The following is a 15,483-nucleotide window of genomic DNA, read 5'->3' as shown; positions in this document are numbered from 1 at the left end:
AACATACACTGAAAGGGAAAATAGAGCATCTTGAAAAAGGACTATTAAGTAACCCTAAGAAACAAACAGAGGCAGAACTCTTAAAAATGCAAAGAGACCTTTATATGTTAGAAACCAGAAACCTATAATTTTATGAAGCCAGACTGCTAGCCACCTACGCAGAAGAAGCACAAATACCATCTAGAGCTCTAGCCAGAATTATTTTCCAACAGAAAACCACCTCCAATATATCAGAAATAAACTACTGGGACAAAAACTACACAAAAAATGTGGACATTGTTAAAATATTTGAACAAATATACTCTCAAATATATGGAGAGCAAGCATTACAAACTTCAAAGAAAGATAGAACTCTTTCCCTTCAAAAACTGAAATTTCCCAAACTAGAGTTAGACCAACAAAAAAAAAAAAAAATTGAAGAGGCAAGCCTCCTTCACCTCCTCATGCCCCTGATATACGTATATATTGCAGGTGAGGTTGCACAACAATGGGGAAAAGGCAAATTCCCAGATCCCACTCTATAACAATCTCACACAGACAGCAGTCAGTAGGCTAAAAAACAAGAAAAAAAGAATGTTCAGTCTTTTGTCATTTCACTATTTTTGAATGCAACAATAAATGCACGCACATTTATGAATGTGTGTGTGTGTGTGTGTGTGTGTGTGTGTGTGTGTGTGTGTGTGTGTGTGTGTGTGTGTGTGTGTGTGTGTGTGTGTGTTTGAACATATATTTATTGTGAGGGGTCTCTGAGACCCATAATGACAAAATTTTGAACTCACTGATTATTAGACCCTCTCTCTCCAAATGTTATACCCAGGTATTAAACTGGGCAACTAATATAAGACTTTAACTATTTCCCGTGTGTGAAATTTACAAAGGAAAATAAAGCATTTGAAAGTAACTGCATTTTTATTTCACAATTTCGGATACAAATTATCATAAAGTAGTTAAGATACTGGATGGAAATGATGATCAATGTTAATAAGATATACGTAGATCTCTTACATTTTCTGCCATTTGCCACATTGCTGTACCTATCCTTAAATTATTGTCTTGCAGGTATCATATCATTAGCCAGACAAATTTCCGAGTTTGCATGGATGATGGCTGGAGTAATGATATTCCACAATGTGATGGTATGTACCAGCTCTGTGTTAATATGCATGTTGTAGCTTAAGTTTTTGACATTATGTTTAATAATGAAACCAGCTATTGGGTATGAGCTGCTGCAAAAAGAGGATTTATGTTAATTGTAGAATACTAAAATTAAGTCTAAACCTTTTGACTGATTCGATGGTCTAGTCTAATATGGAATATCACATTAATTTCTCAGCCTGCACTCCAAGACAATGCTTAACTCAATCTGTTTATCATTACAATTAGATGTTTTTCTATTGATATGTTTTCTTCTAAACATTTTAAAGCACTTTTAATAACATGTTAAGCATCTAAATTAGTGAGGCCCTAATATATTTAAAGATGATATACCACCATTCTAAAGTATGTCTCACAAACTGTGTCATCCCTTTCATGCTGGCCTTTGATAATTTCAGCCAAGATATTTCTTCATGCCCTTCCTGCTTATTTATTTGTTTTTTAATTGCAAAACTTAAAAGGAAAAATAAACAAAAAAAAAACAAAAAACAAATCAAAGTAATCCATAAAATTCACATTGAAAGCAAATGTCAACGTAATTCATAAACAAAACATCAAACCTTAAAAATCTCTTCCTTTAATCTCTGCTCCAGCTATGGACCTTACCATTTCACTCTGCCTGTTTCTTGTTCTATTATTCTTGCCATTCATTCAGTTACCCTGAAAAGTACTTCAGTTGTGGGGGGGGGGGCACTTCTCTAACTTCCTTCACTTCACCATGTCAACAATGTTCAACTCTAGGTTGATTCCCCACATTTCTACTATTGTAGGTGGATTCAGTTGCACCCACCTCCTAGTTATTGATTTCTTTGCTGCTTCTACTATTCCAATTAAAATACTTTCTGATCTCCCACCCTGACCTGCACAGAGGTAGCCAGCAACCAGTCCCTCATTAACCTTTCATGATGTGAATTTTGTGATCTCTTATGCAAGCTATTTATTTTACTTAACTCCCACATTTCTCAATTCCGCTTTTCCTATTACCAAGGAAGACTATTCATGGGGGATTGTTACCAACTTTTTGTGTATTTTCTTTAACCTTCATAATAGTTTGCTTTGATCTTTGTACAGGAAAACCTCCATTTGACTTGGCCCAAATTCCTTGCTGATCCACGCCCATGTTTTCACTTCCTTTCCTTCTAATAGTTTTGACATGTCCCAGGCTCTACTTGACTGAAACATCCTTCTTGGTTCTGCTTTGCACTCTAAATCATATTCTGTGGGTCCTATCTAAAACCTCTAATACTCAATCTCTTACAAGCTCAGTGCCATTTAAGAGCCTCCAATACTCCATTGCTAATTCTGCAATCTCCTCTGTTCTCCTATACCAAAACATGATATTCAGATCTATTCCTTTTAAAGTATCTCTCTGTAATTATTTTATTTCATGGCATTACCTCCTCATCCTGGCAACTAACAAGATTTATTGGGAAGCTCTCCAATAACTTTCAAAATCTGGGAGACATACACCACCGTGTCTCCCTCTTATACCCTGCTATTCCACCTTTACCCCCCAATCATTTTTATAATCATTCATTTTAATTTTTTGAAATTTTCTTGTGCAGCGGGTATAATGCCCGAAAAATGTATTAACATTTGGTAGGGGATCATCATTTGAATTGCTTTGATCTTCTGACCAAAATTCAGTCTTACTTCCCTCCATTGACACAGTAACATTTTGTGCTTCTCAAGCACCTTTTGGTATGTTTCCTGTACAGTGGAAGTCAACTGAATCCCCAAATTAACCAGCTCCTTCCTTGCCTATAATCTTGAAATTGCATCAGTAGTTCCACAGAGTAGGTATAATTAATTGTAACGTCTTTGTCTTGGATACATTTATCTTTCATCCTGAAAATTCACCAAAATTGGCTAACACCTTTACTAATCAAACCCGTTCCCTCTCATTATTTGTTAAATATACTAGTAAATCATCAGCATATTAAGCCAGCTTGCTTTATACATTCGGAACCCTGCATTCCTTTGTCATGGCATAACACATATAGGTTGCTAGTGGTCCTAAATATACAGCAAATCCTAACAGAGATAGTGAGTAATGCTGCTGGGTACCCTGATGGAATCAGAATTCCTCATACAGCTCTTTTATTGTTGCCCTAGAGTCTGGGTATACACCTTTCAGTAGTTGAATAACTTTATCTCGAAATCCAAAAATCTCTAAAACCCTAGAAAATGCTCTCAATCCACCCAGTCAAAGACCTTTTTTAACATCAACACTCACGGCTAACAAAATGTCCTGACTCCTGTGCATATGATTTGGTAACAATAATGTCTTAATTATATTGCCCCTCCATCTGAATCTTAAGAATAAATTCAGACTGGGTCACAATGCACCAGATAAGTCATCCATTTCTTTATCCTATTCATCACAATTATTTTAAAAATCTTGTAGTCTTGATTTGGTACTGAGATTGGTCTACAAGAAGCTGATATCTTGGTATCTTTTTCATCCTTTGGAATAACCAATATCTTTGCCTGTCTCCAATAACTGGAGATTAATTCCTGATCTATCATGCAATTAAAACTTGTAGCAAATGTTTGAGAAATTGTTCTCCACCCATCAGATACATTTCCAAAGGGGTTTCATCTAAACCTTGCATCTTACCCTTTGACAACTTTCTAACTCTCCCTAAGCATTTCAGTTGTGGTCAAGGTGAGTGTCTTTTCTTGCCCCTTTAAGAGCAAGTCTGGAACCAACACATTTTGCAGAAAGTCTTCTCTATGTCTTACCTCTTTCCTCCTCATTTTCTGCATTTTCCTCTCTCTTATACAATAATACAAAATGGTTCGTAGAACATCAGACAGAAATGTCCTCATCAAGCACTCCTGTAATAACAGGTCATATTTCCTTCCTCAATCTAAGGGCTAAATTCTTCTGTGTCTTAGGAGATGCATATATTTCTATATACTGAAAGGTACCCATTTTATATTGCAGCACTGCATCTAGAATGTTATCCATTTCCAGCTTTGTTTTTTACAATTACTCAGCTACTCCTTTATCCCCACTAACACGTTCTTTCTGCATTTGGTCTACCCACACTTGCAAATGCTACCACTCAGACATCCAGGGTCTCCTGATTTTCTCTGCATAATCCTTGAAGCCAAGTTTTAAGTGACTCTTTAATTCCTCTTGAACAGCAACACTGGATGCTGTAACTAAGACTTGTCTGCCTTCCCACTCTTATGTTTCTTGGTAACCAGTCAGCTTTAAAAATACTTATTTTGGCCAAAGGAAATACAAAATTTCCAATGTCTAAGTACCTCTTTAAACTTATACTCAAGACAAATGAAAATAGGTGCATGATTGGATAATGGACTGCAATGGGTCTCCATCACATTAACCAAGTACCCATGTTATCTAGACACCATAATCATATCTAATCTAGAGTATTCTCTAGCCATCAGAAAGTAACAAGTAAACATAGCACTTTTCACTTTACTAACACCAAATTATCCTCTAGCCCTATGAACTCCCAAAATCTAATAAATGCTTGACCTTGTATAACCACAATAGAAAAAGCACACCAAATATTTTTCACCACAAAATTGGATCCAATTCAGTGTAATACAAGGATTTATTCTGAAGTACTTAGTCAAGCATAAAATGCAGAGTAAATTCTCTCTTCATGAAACAAAATAAATTCTCTAGCGCCTCAGCAAACTTGCCTTTAACAGAGCAAAATTTGTGGTGAAGAAATGCTTGACCTTGTTGAAATCCATGATAACTTCCAGTATGAACAAGCCTTCATGAAATGATAACATTTTTATTAACATATTCATGATATCAATCCATTTTAAAGCAAGTGGGATATAAATGGAGCCAATATAAATTTTAAATCCGACAAGTGCACTTTCCTATCACATATCTACCTGCTCTATCCTTCAAGGTCTTTTAGAAGACAATTTCTGACTGTTTCTGCTTTAAAATAATCACCCCACTGTTCCTCTCCTCCAAACAACAAGATAGTTTTATCAAATCATACCCCCTTAGCCATCAAGGCACATTCCTGCAGTAGAAAATGAGTATTCAGAATATATACTACTTGAAGTAGATATTTCCTCAAATAAGCCAAGCTTTCATCTACTTGACTGGGCTCAGTAGCCCATTAACATTCAATGAACAAATATTTAATTTATTGTCTTAAGAAAACCTTTTCTCATATTAGCCTTTTCAATTCTCCTAAACCCAGGCTAAGCATATTCTGACCAGAATCATAATTACAAGTATAATCCTTCCCAGGCATTGCCATTGTGATTTGCCAATCCATCTTGATGTTAGCCATTTTCAATTTTCCCTAACCTTTGTATGTCCTAATACTCTTAGGGTGCACATGCCCACATAGTCTAAAGGTCTCTTCTTCATGCCTGCTGTTCCTATTACTTGTATTTATACCTTCTTGGGCCCCTTGTATCTTTATATAAAAGGTAAAATATCATATAGCCCATAAAGAAAAGGCTACCAAAGCCACAATAATTAGTTTTCTTTACATTTTCAGTTAATCAGAAAACAGGAAAAATTAACATTAATGCAACAGTGAGCAACTAAATCAAATACTTGCTTACAGTATGCGTTGTCTGCATACATAGTCTTCCCAGCTCTCATTTTCCATTTCCATGGCACTGCCTGGGAGCACCCTTTACTATGGTGCTTGGGGCAGTCACTGCAATAACTCATGTGATTTCAAAACATCTTCTGCAGCATCTCAGCTCATCAACAGTGCTGCCTGAAGGAAATGATTTTCCCCAATATCATTTCAAATGTCCAGTACAAAACATAATGTCCCATTTTAATTTAAAATGTTTGATGTACACCATTCTCCAGCTTCCCTTAACTCAGTCACCAACAAGCAGTTCCTTTCTTAAAACCCCTGAAGAGGGTCTTGACTTCATCCATGCTATTCTTGTACAGATATAAAAGTCACACACGTGCCTTTACTTCTTAGGAGAAATTATCCATCTTCGAATTTCCAACAAGTCAAATCAAACAGCAGCTACTCTCTTCTATTCCTTCTGCAAGTTCCTAGAACCCAAAATCCCTAGTGTTGTTGTTGTGTCTTTTGGCTTTTCCCAGTTAGGGGTCGCCACAGCGGAACTCCGGTCTGCTAATGATTGGCAGTAGATTTTTACATGCCGAGTTGCCAGCCCTGACGCACAACCTTCAACGAAGGTATGCCCATTCATGCATATCTCCACACAGAAGATGCTCTAGCTGAGAATCAAACAGGACAACGTCTTACTGTGAGACGACAATGCTACCGCAGCACCACCACCGCAGATCCCTAGTGTACTCTGCAAAAACTTCTTTTGTAATAAAGGAAATGGCTTTGGAGTTTTCCACTGTTTCTGACTAGCTTTTCACTGAGTATGAAGCCACCTTCATCTCTTTCCTTATACGTCTGTCCCCTTCCTCACTGCTGTATACTGTAGCATTACCCACAGGCTCCAAGAAGGATTTCACACCCAATGACAAAAAAGGTTATAAAAAAGAATGCTTAATATGTTACTTTGAAACACAGGTTATCATCTCTGCAGTCTCACATTACAGACATTAACCTTCCCGTTCCCTTCCTAGTCATTCCACTAAAGTTCTGTTCACAGTAAACCCTTTTATATTTAAATAGCATTTTCCCCCCAGATATCATAATCGACATTTTATTTTTGCAGATAGGAAACACATTTAATGATAATCTAAATCTAATGATTGGCTGCCTCTTTTCTATGGATAGACCCAGTGCAAAAGCACTGTGTACTTTCTATCTGTAGCTTTTTTTTCTACAAGACTGTTCACTGCACAGTTAGTTTCATACAAAGCTTTGCTGGATCTGTTGCCTTCGGGTCTAGGACTGTTTACCGAATCCACAGTTTAACGAAACACAAATGTTTTGCGAAAGTGTTTTTTCACCAGAAATGTACTTTCGCAAAACAGAAATAAAAAAGGTAAAAAACATTGCAAAACGGCTGTTGCTGAGATCGTGGCACACTGGGGATAAGGGAATATTCCCTTTTCTTAACTGTAGTGCAATCTTGGAGTGAGAATATAAAAATAGGGGGGTGCAGGGGAACTTGCCCCCTTGCATAAATGTGATTACTATTGTTTTTTTTTTTTTTTTAGTTCATTATGTTTTTTATTTTTTTATTAGTGTTTTACTAAAGTGCTTTTTCAGTGAAAAAGCACTTTTGCGAAACTGTGCACGAGCGTTTGTGTTTCTGTAAACTGTGGATTTGGTAAACAATCCTAGAGCCGTTGCCTTCACATTGTCAGGAATTTTGATCAGTCTAAGATTCTGACATCACGTCCTGTCTTCTATCTCGGTAAGATGCACTTCCATTAATTCCACTTTCACATAGGCATTGGTCTTCTGGGTCCAGAGTTCTTTGAAATCCTTCTATATCTCACTTATATCATCTGAATGTGAGGTAAGTGTATTTTCCACCTCTTCTATTCTCATTTCTTTTGCTTACAGTCAATTGCCCAGTTGCTTTCTGTCTAAATACTACTACTAACTATAGCTATTAGCTAGTTCTTTCTGGTGCTGCTTGTAGAGATTTCTGCCCAGTTGACCCAGTCATCTCCTCAATGCAGCTTCTATTACTATTAGCTACCACAGATTCTGCAAGGTCCAATGTATCCTGCAGGATAAACAGAAGAGCATTCTTTATCCTTGTTTTTGGCATAGATCCTCTCCTCATTGTATGTACTTTGCTCTTGGGGTTGTCCAGAACAGTCTCACTGCCTACCTATGGGAAAAACTCCTTATTTTTTAAATTACTTATTTTCAAAACACTAAGGGAGCACTAAACAATATTTCACTTGCATCCCACCATTAGTCAAAGTCCCAAACAAAGCTAATTTTTGTTGTCTATGTCTTCTTCTTGCTGCCATCAACCTCTTGATCACTGGCCTCTACATAACATGACTGTCCTATTTCATGCTCCATGGGTGACAGCAGATTATTAGATTACATCATCCAAGCAGCTGTCAAGGTGGCTTACTTTCTTCTGCAATTCTCCTCTGAAGTAGTCCCATAGTTAGGATGCTTTCAGAATGCCCTCTTCTGCACATGTGTAATGTGTGCTACAGCACATAATTGTTCCTTGGTGTGAGGATCATTCCTGCCTTTTGCACTGTTTGCTGGGATGCCTAGTTTCCATCTTGCATTGGATGGGCACGTTAGAACTAGCTGCTCAATCCTCATTCCTTACCAATCCTAACAGTGTCCATTTCACTAAAAAGTCATACATGGCTGGGTCACAGTCATTTCTTTATTCTTCTATGCTATGGAACGTACTTGTAAGATTAGCAAATGTAACTGAAAAATATAAAAAGAGTAGCCTATATTCCTATAGTATAAATTGGTTTATAAATTAGTTATGAATGTTTAAAAATAAATGGAAATGCTCCTTTATAAATGAGAACACCTGAAAAGGATTTAGAAGCATTTCAAATGTGTTCCAGTATAATTTAACCCAGTCTTATGAATACAGCAAATAGTGATAGCACTTTGAACATAAACTATGTTGTTGATTTAAGGTGTCAATAATTTAAAATGCAGAGTACTATAAATGAGCATACTGGAGAGGCCCTGTTTAATTAAATATAATTTAATATTCAAAAGATCACAGTAACAAATATAGGGAGTAATAACTATAGCACAGCATGCAGGAGTGTCGTACATATAAAAACATGAATATGTGACTAAGTATATCAAAGGAAATAGCATTACAAAATACTTAAAGCAAAAGCTAACAGACTTGTGTGAAGTGTGAGAAGATCTGTAGTTTCATGAAGAATTATGGTAATGATTATACTATACAAGGTATTGCCAGGACCTCACTTAGAATATGGCTGTTTTACTTGGGCCCCCAAAGTTTTAAATGAAATGGAACTAACAAATCTGTACAAGGAAGACTCACAAGTATTCGATAAATGTGCACAGCTATATTTAATAAATTCACAGGAAGCTACTAGGCATGCAATCCAGGAGACCATTAAGGAGCTTAACCCAAATTCCCAATGCACTGTCTGGTTAAGGGTCTTGATCACAGAGTAGACACATAAAGACTGTTGGAATCAAACTTTAAACCACAGGAAGTAGCATACCAGCAGCTCACAGCCTTAATCCCCTGTGCCAACTGTCAGATACAAGTTACTCCAACTGGTAACAAAGCAGTAATCATCTATAGCAAAGGTAATTACTTTACTATTTAGCTAAACGCAGGTGCAAAATACTGCTGTCAGAAGTGAGATTTGAACCCACACCTGCATCTGGAGTATAGAACACTCTAATAATGTGAAGGATTTTAACCTTAAGTCTGAAACCATAGATAATCCAGTTATCCTAAATGATCATTGAATGAATTGTCTCTTTGTACTGATCTAGAAGGTCACATTGGGATTTATCTATGATATAGGGCTACAAAAGTGAGTTTATATGTGAATAATTAGGGTTTCAGTTATACAGGGAGAATAGAAAACAAAAGGTTTTAATCGAAGGATTCATAACATAAGGCTGAGTATGAAAAACCTTACTCACAAAAAGCTGATCTCAAGTCCCAGAAGGTGGCATAGTAGCCTAACTACAAAGCATGGGTGCAAAATACTGAATCTGCTTAGACTAGAATAGTTTTTCAGATCTCTGCTGAAACTGTTTTTCCCACCTCCCCCTATTTTTTGCTGTGTCTTCAGTTGGTATAACTGGTTTTTACAGTTTATGTGTTATCTAATTTAAGGATCACTTCCATAAAATTAGACCTGTTAGTAACAACCATCATTTCATTGCTGGAACCTCTGTTCTGAGAGACTGCTTTATCCATCTGGAAATATAAAGAGCTGAGTATATTTTTTGGTTTTAGAGTTTGTACTGTTAATTTTTGCTTAAAGTTTTTCATATCTCTGCTGAAACTGTTTCCCAACCTCCTCCTATTTTCTACTGTTTCTTCAGTTGGTATAACTGGCTTTACAGCTTGTGTGTTATCTAACTCAAGGATCACATGCATAAAATTAGACCTTTTAGTAACAGCCTGCATTTCATTGCTGGAACCTCTGTTCTGAGAGACTGCTTTATCTATCTGGAAATATACAGTACTGAGTATATTTTTTTGGTTTTAGAGTTTGTACTGTTAATTGTTGCTTATAGTTTTTCAGATCTCTACTGAAACTGTTTCCCCCACCTCCCCCTATTTTCTGCTGTGTCTTCGGTTGGTATAACTGATTTTTACAGCTTGTGTGTTATCTAACTCAAGGATCACTTGCATAAAATTAGACCTGTTAGTAACAGCCTGCACTTCATTGCTGAAACATGTGTTCTGAGAGACTGCTGTATCTATCTAGAAATATAGAGAGCTGAGTATATATTTTTTTGGTTTTAGCATTTGTACTGTTAATTGTTGCTTATAGTTTTTCAGATCTCTGCTGAAACTGTTTTGTCCCATCCACTCTCCCTATTTTTGGTTGTAATTTAAATTTGATGACTTTTGCAGTTTCACCCCACTTTAGATTTGATTTGGGACACTCCCCCACTCCCATCACTTTACCACATTCTACCTAATAAACTCCTTCTGCACTTGCTTTTAATCCTTTTTAATTTAATTGTATTTTTTAAACTGTGTTTGGTCTAATATTGCTACATACTCAAGTGTGCTAGCTTGCACTGTATGTGAATTGTTTTTACTGCTGTTTTAGCTACCTTTCTGTAAAAATAAATATGGTAGACTTGTTTCCTACCTTTCCTATAACTAATGTTCTCGATACAGATTTGCTGTATCCAGGACTGTATGTAAGCTTCTGAGCCCCCCAAGCCTTTCTGTGTTGGAGGTAAGCCTTATAGCTTATCAGTGGGAGTGGTAAGCACTAGGTAACCTGTCTACCACATAAGAAGTGGTTCATAGGTTCATAGGTAGGTACTAGGCTATTAGCCCTAGGGCCTATATAAGCCTAGCCAAAATGGTCCCCTGGCTTTCACTACCCAAGAAAATTATTTTCCTGTGCCCCTATTGAGCAGAGCCACAGAAGTGATCCTTGGGGTGAATTTCCTTTTTCCCATCCAATCATCAGATTTTTCTTGAAGAGTGCTAATGAAGAGCTCTGTTTGACATAGATAGGTAGCTTGTTCCAGAGTATGGGAAGTCTCTGGGACAGGAATCTATCCCTCCAACATGTTCTATTTATTGTGGTGACAAGGTTTAGGTCCCTAGAGCATGTAGCTCAGAAGGATTGGAATTTCTTTAAGTGGAGCATGTCCAACAGCTCTGGGTTTGACATAGCTTTGTATGTTAGGCAGAGATCGCCTCTGAGTAGGCGATATGCGATGAAGTAAAGCTGGAGTTTTTTGAGACGGTCTGCATAGGACATCTGTTTGAGGCCAGTAATCCTCTTTGTGAGGAATTTCTGAGGCCTTTCCAGTTGTTGTAGATGTCTTGTGGGGTACATACCAAAAGGGGTATTGTACTCTATAATGGGTCTAATGAGTGATGAGTAGAGGGGAACAATTACCTCTTTTTTTCTGGATGAGAAATCTTTTGTAATGAGGTGAGCCACATGCAAGGATTTCCTGACCACTGTGGTGATGTGATTATCAAAGGAGAGACTACTCTCTACCTGTGTCCCAAGGGCTCTTATCACACTTTCAGCATTAAGTAGACTACCACTTATGTGGTAGTTCATGGGTACAGAGTTTTTACCAAAGGGGATGACAATACACTTTTTGGCATTGAGCTTCAGGCCATGGCTTTGACACCAGGCATCTGTCTCAGTGAGGCCCTTTTGTAGTATGTCCACATAGTTAGGAATTTGTTAGCCAAAGGCCTTCTGTGTTAGCCTGTACTTTAAAGAAGTAGATACCAAACAGGAGAGGACCCAGGACTGAACCCTGTGGTACTCCACTTTTCACTGGTCTGAAGTCAGATTTGGAGTCTGCTACTTTCACAGTGTGGGTTTTGTCCATGAGCCAGCTGGCAACCCATCTTGTGACATACAGATTTATACCTAGTTTAGTGAGCTTATCTATAATTCCAGAGTGGGGGATGGTGTTGAAAGCCTTGGCGTGATCTAGATAAGCTGTGTGAACCACCTTACCCTCATCTATGGCTTTGGTGACTGCTTCAAAGAAGTCAATCAGGTTTAGGAGACATGATCTGCCTTTTACAAACCCAAACTGGGTAGGGTCCAGGGTTTGGAGATTACCAGTGTCTTTGTTTATGAGTTCCATGATGATACATTCCATGGCCTTGCAGACCAGGCTCATCAGGCTAATGGGGTGGTAGTTCTCAGGGTCTGTTGTGGCTACCCCTTTGTGGAGTGGTATAACTGTCACAGTGCGCCATTCGGTGGGCACAAAGCCTGAGGTGAGGCTATGAATGAACATGGTACTTAGGTAAGGTGCCAGTTCATAACTAGCTTTGGAGGATTTTATGAGGGATCTTAGCTTCTGACTGAGGTTGACCAGGGAGTTCCTCCAGTCATGGGATTTTACTTTTTTTTTGCAATAGTTTCTTTCTTCTGTTGTAGAGTTTGTTTATGGCAGTGGACCACCAGATTGGCTTCCTTTGTTTGGAGGATAGCATCTTGATTCTATTAGGGATAGCATGATCCATGCACACGTGTAAGTGCATTTGTGTAGGATTCAGCAGTCGTACCTCTATTGTTCGTCTGCATGGGTGTCATGAAGTTTGCCACTTCTGTCTTAAGAAGTGTGAAGTTGGCTTTGGAGAAGTTTTTTACTGTGGTTTCCCTAATTGGGGGTGGGGCGGGATGTGCATGTCTAGGGTGATTAGCTTGTGGTCAGATCTGACCAACGAGGAACTGACCTCTGGTGTGGAACACCAGTTGCCCATGTTGGTAATGATCAGGTCTAGGATATTGCTGACCCTAGTGGGGGGTGTGAATAAGTTGATCCAAGGTATTGGAATTTATGAATTCCTGAAAACATTGAGTAAAAGAGTTGGTACATGAGTAGTTTTCCCAGTTAATGGTAGGGTAGTTGAAATCACCCATAATTAGGGTGTTGTTGTACCCTAATACTTTCCAGTGTATCGAGAAATGAGGAGTGGGAATCCTGGGGCATGGTGGGGGGTCTGTAGCAAGCTACAATTGGGATTGCGGTCTTGCCCAGAGTTAGTTGCACTTGGATAATTTTGGATGCATTATGCTGTGCAACTAGCCTGTAGATGTGGATATCCTTAATGAATATGGACACGCCTCCACTTTTAGTGCTTCATTCCTGGTTAGGTGGCCGAAAGGTGTGGTATGAATTGTAGCCTGGTAACGCAGGGGTGCTCTCTGGAGCTTTGAACCAGGTCTCTGTCACTGCACAGATGTCGATATTCTCCATTTTAAGGAGTGCCTCAAGTGAGTGTATTTTGAGGTTTAGACGTCTAGCACTGAGTAGCATTACTCTTATATTTTGCTTGCTTGTACCTGTTATGGTGGTAAATTTGTCATTTGAACCTTGCCTAAAAAAGGCACTATAGAGGTGGCAAGAGCCTTAGCCAGTATCCGCAATCCAAAGGGCTACAGGTGCAGGCCATCTCTGGCAAAGCATCGTGGTCTGTCAATCATGTCGTTCCAGGCAGACAGATACTGGATCCCCTTAGAATAACACCAGAAGCTTAGCCAATTGTTGAAGTCAATCATTTTGTTCTTGTACTGTGGTATCATTCTGGGTGATGGCAGGATGCTACTCAGGGCTATGGTCATACCTGCCTGGGCTACAAAATTGGAGAGCTCCTCCATATCTCTTTTCATGTAGTCCAGGGAGGTAAGGCTCAGGTCATTCACACCAACATGGACAATGACAGTGTCATATTTGTATTTGTTGTGGAGTGACCTGAGTGTATGCATTATGTGGCGGATCCTGGCACCTGACAGGCAGCTGGCAGTAACTTTCTACTTGTTTAGCCTGGTGAGTGGAACATCTGTGTGCCTGACTATAGAGTCACCTATGACTACAGTGTTGGGTATGTATTTATGCCTTATGGGCTGTGGTTGAGTGGCACACTGAGTTTGTGAGCTATGTGTCATTTGGGTTGTGTTGGGGGATGGAGTTTGCTTTCATTTTTGCTTTGAAGTTCCCTAATGCTTGGGCAGGTTTTATTGAGAGCCTCCGCAAATGTAGGTGTGTGTTTTGTGTTTCTGTGTGTGTTTTGGTGGTGTAGGTTTCGAGGGACTATGTGATGAGTGTGGTGTGGTGCAAGGGTTTACCTTCTTCTCTTGACTGTCTAGTCCAGTCTTGGGTGAAGAGAGCTTTGCTTCCAGTTTGGCTATATAAGTACATCACTCACAGGTTGTAGTGTTGGGTGGTAGGAGGAGAGGGTTGTCTGTGTACATGAGACAATTGCTGCATTGCCACAAGATGTCCAGATTCATCAGGTAGACAGAAGAAATCGCAGAGAGCTGACCCTTAGACATGCCTGGATATGTGCTTATTTATTAAGTACTAAAAACTGCTTTCCTCTAGACAAGTGAGGAAAGTTGAGTGCTGTAGTAATTTGCAACTTATTTAGTGCTTACAACAAGTTCTGAACAAGTGCTGAGTTCAAAGAAACAGATTTGATTGATGAAATTAGAAAACTGGCTAGGTCTAAGAAACAAAATTAAGCTAGAAGGCTTCCCTCCAACACAGAAAGGCTTGGGGGCTCAGAAACCTACAAACAGTCTAGACCACTTACAGGAAAGCCAGGAAACAAGCTTAAAATTATTTTTTTCTTTCCCAGATGCTCTCTTTGTACACAGTAGGAGTGCCTGAAATCAGAATATGATCTCACTGCACTCAGTTGAGTGAGCAAATGAGATGGGCTCAGAAGGAGTATCCAAACACAAGTTTACAAGAGGGGTGGGCAGTTTCAAAGCCACCAAGATTAACACCAAAACAAAACCAGGAAGGGTGGATGGGGAACTAACTGAAAAAACACAGTCAAAACTTCCAGTTCAGTTAATATTCAATGCAACACAAATAAATCAATTAAAATGCTGTATTATTTGAAAAAAAGTGCAGATAAAAGGTACTTAATTTCTCTTATATGTCCAATTGAATACAGCTAGATCTTAGCCAGCCAATGCTCAGGTTTTAAGCAGAAAAAATTCCAAAATTTACCACTTAAATAGGCATTAACAGAATATCAGTGAATGAGACTAACCCCGACTGCAATTACTGTCTGTGCAGGAATTCTAACAGGCATCTAGCAAGCAATAACTGAAAACATTCTGACCCAGAAATTGTAGTTATAGGCCATTTGGGCAATCTTTTCCATCTCTCTCAACTTTCTGATTTAAAAGCCTGCATTTACACTTGTTTCTGTCCTGTAACATGTCTAGTG

The sequence above is a fragment of the Protopterus annectens genome, chromosome 10.part0 (assembly GCF_019279795.1).
Source record: "Protopterus annectens isolate FY-2018-M chromosome 10.part0, PAN1.0, whole genome shotgun sequence".
Taxonomy (NCBI): Eukaryota; Metazoa; Chordata; order Ceratodontiformes; family Protopteridae; genus Protopterus; species Protopterus annectens.
The sequence above is the reverse complement of the archived record's forward strand: the minus strand, read 5'-3'. Positions refer to the sequence as shown.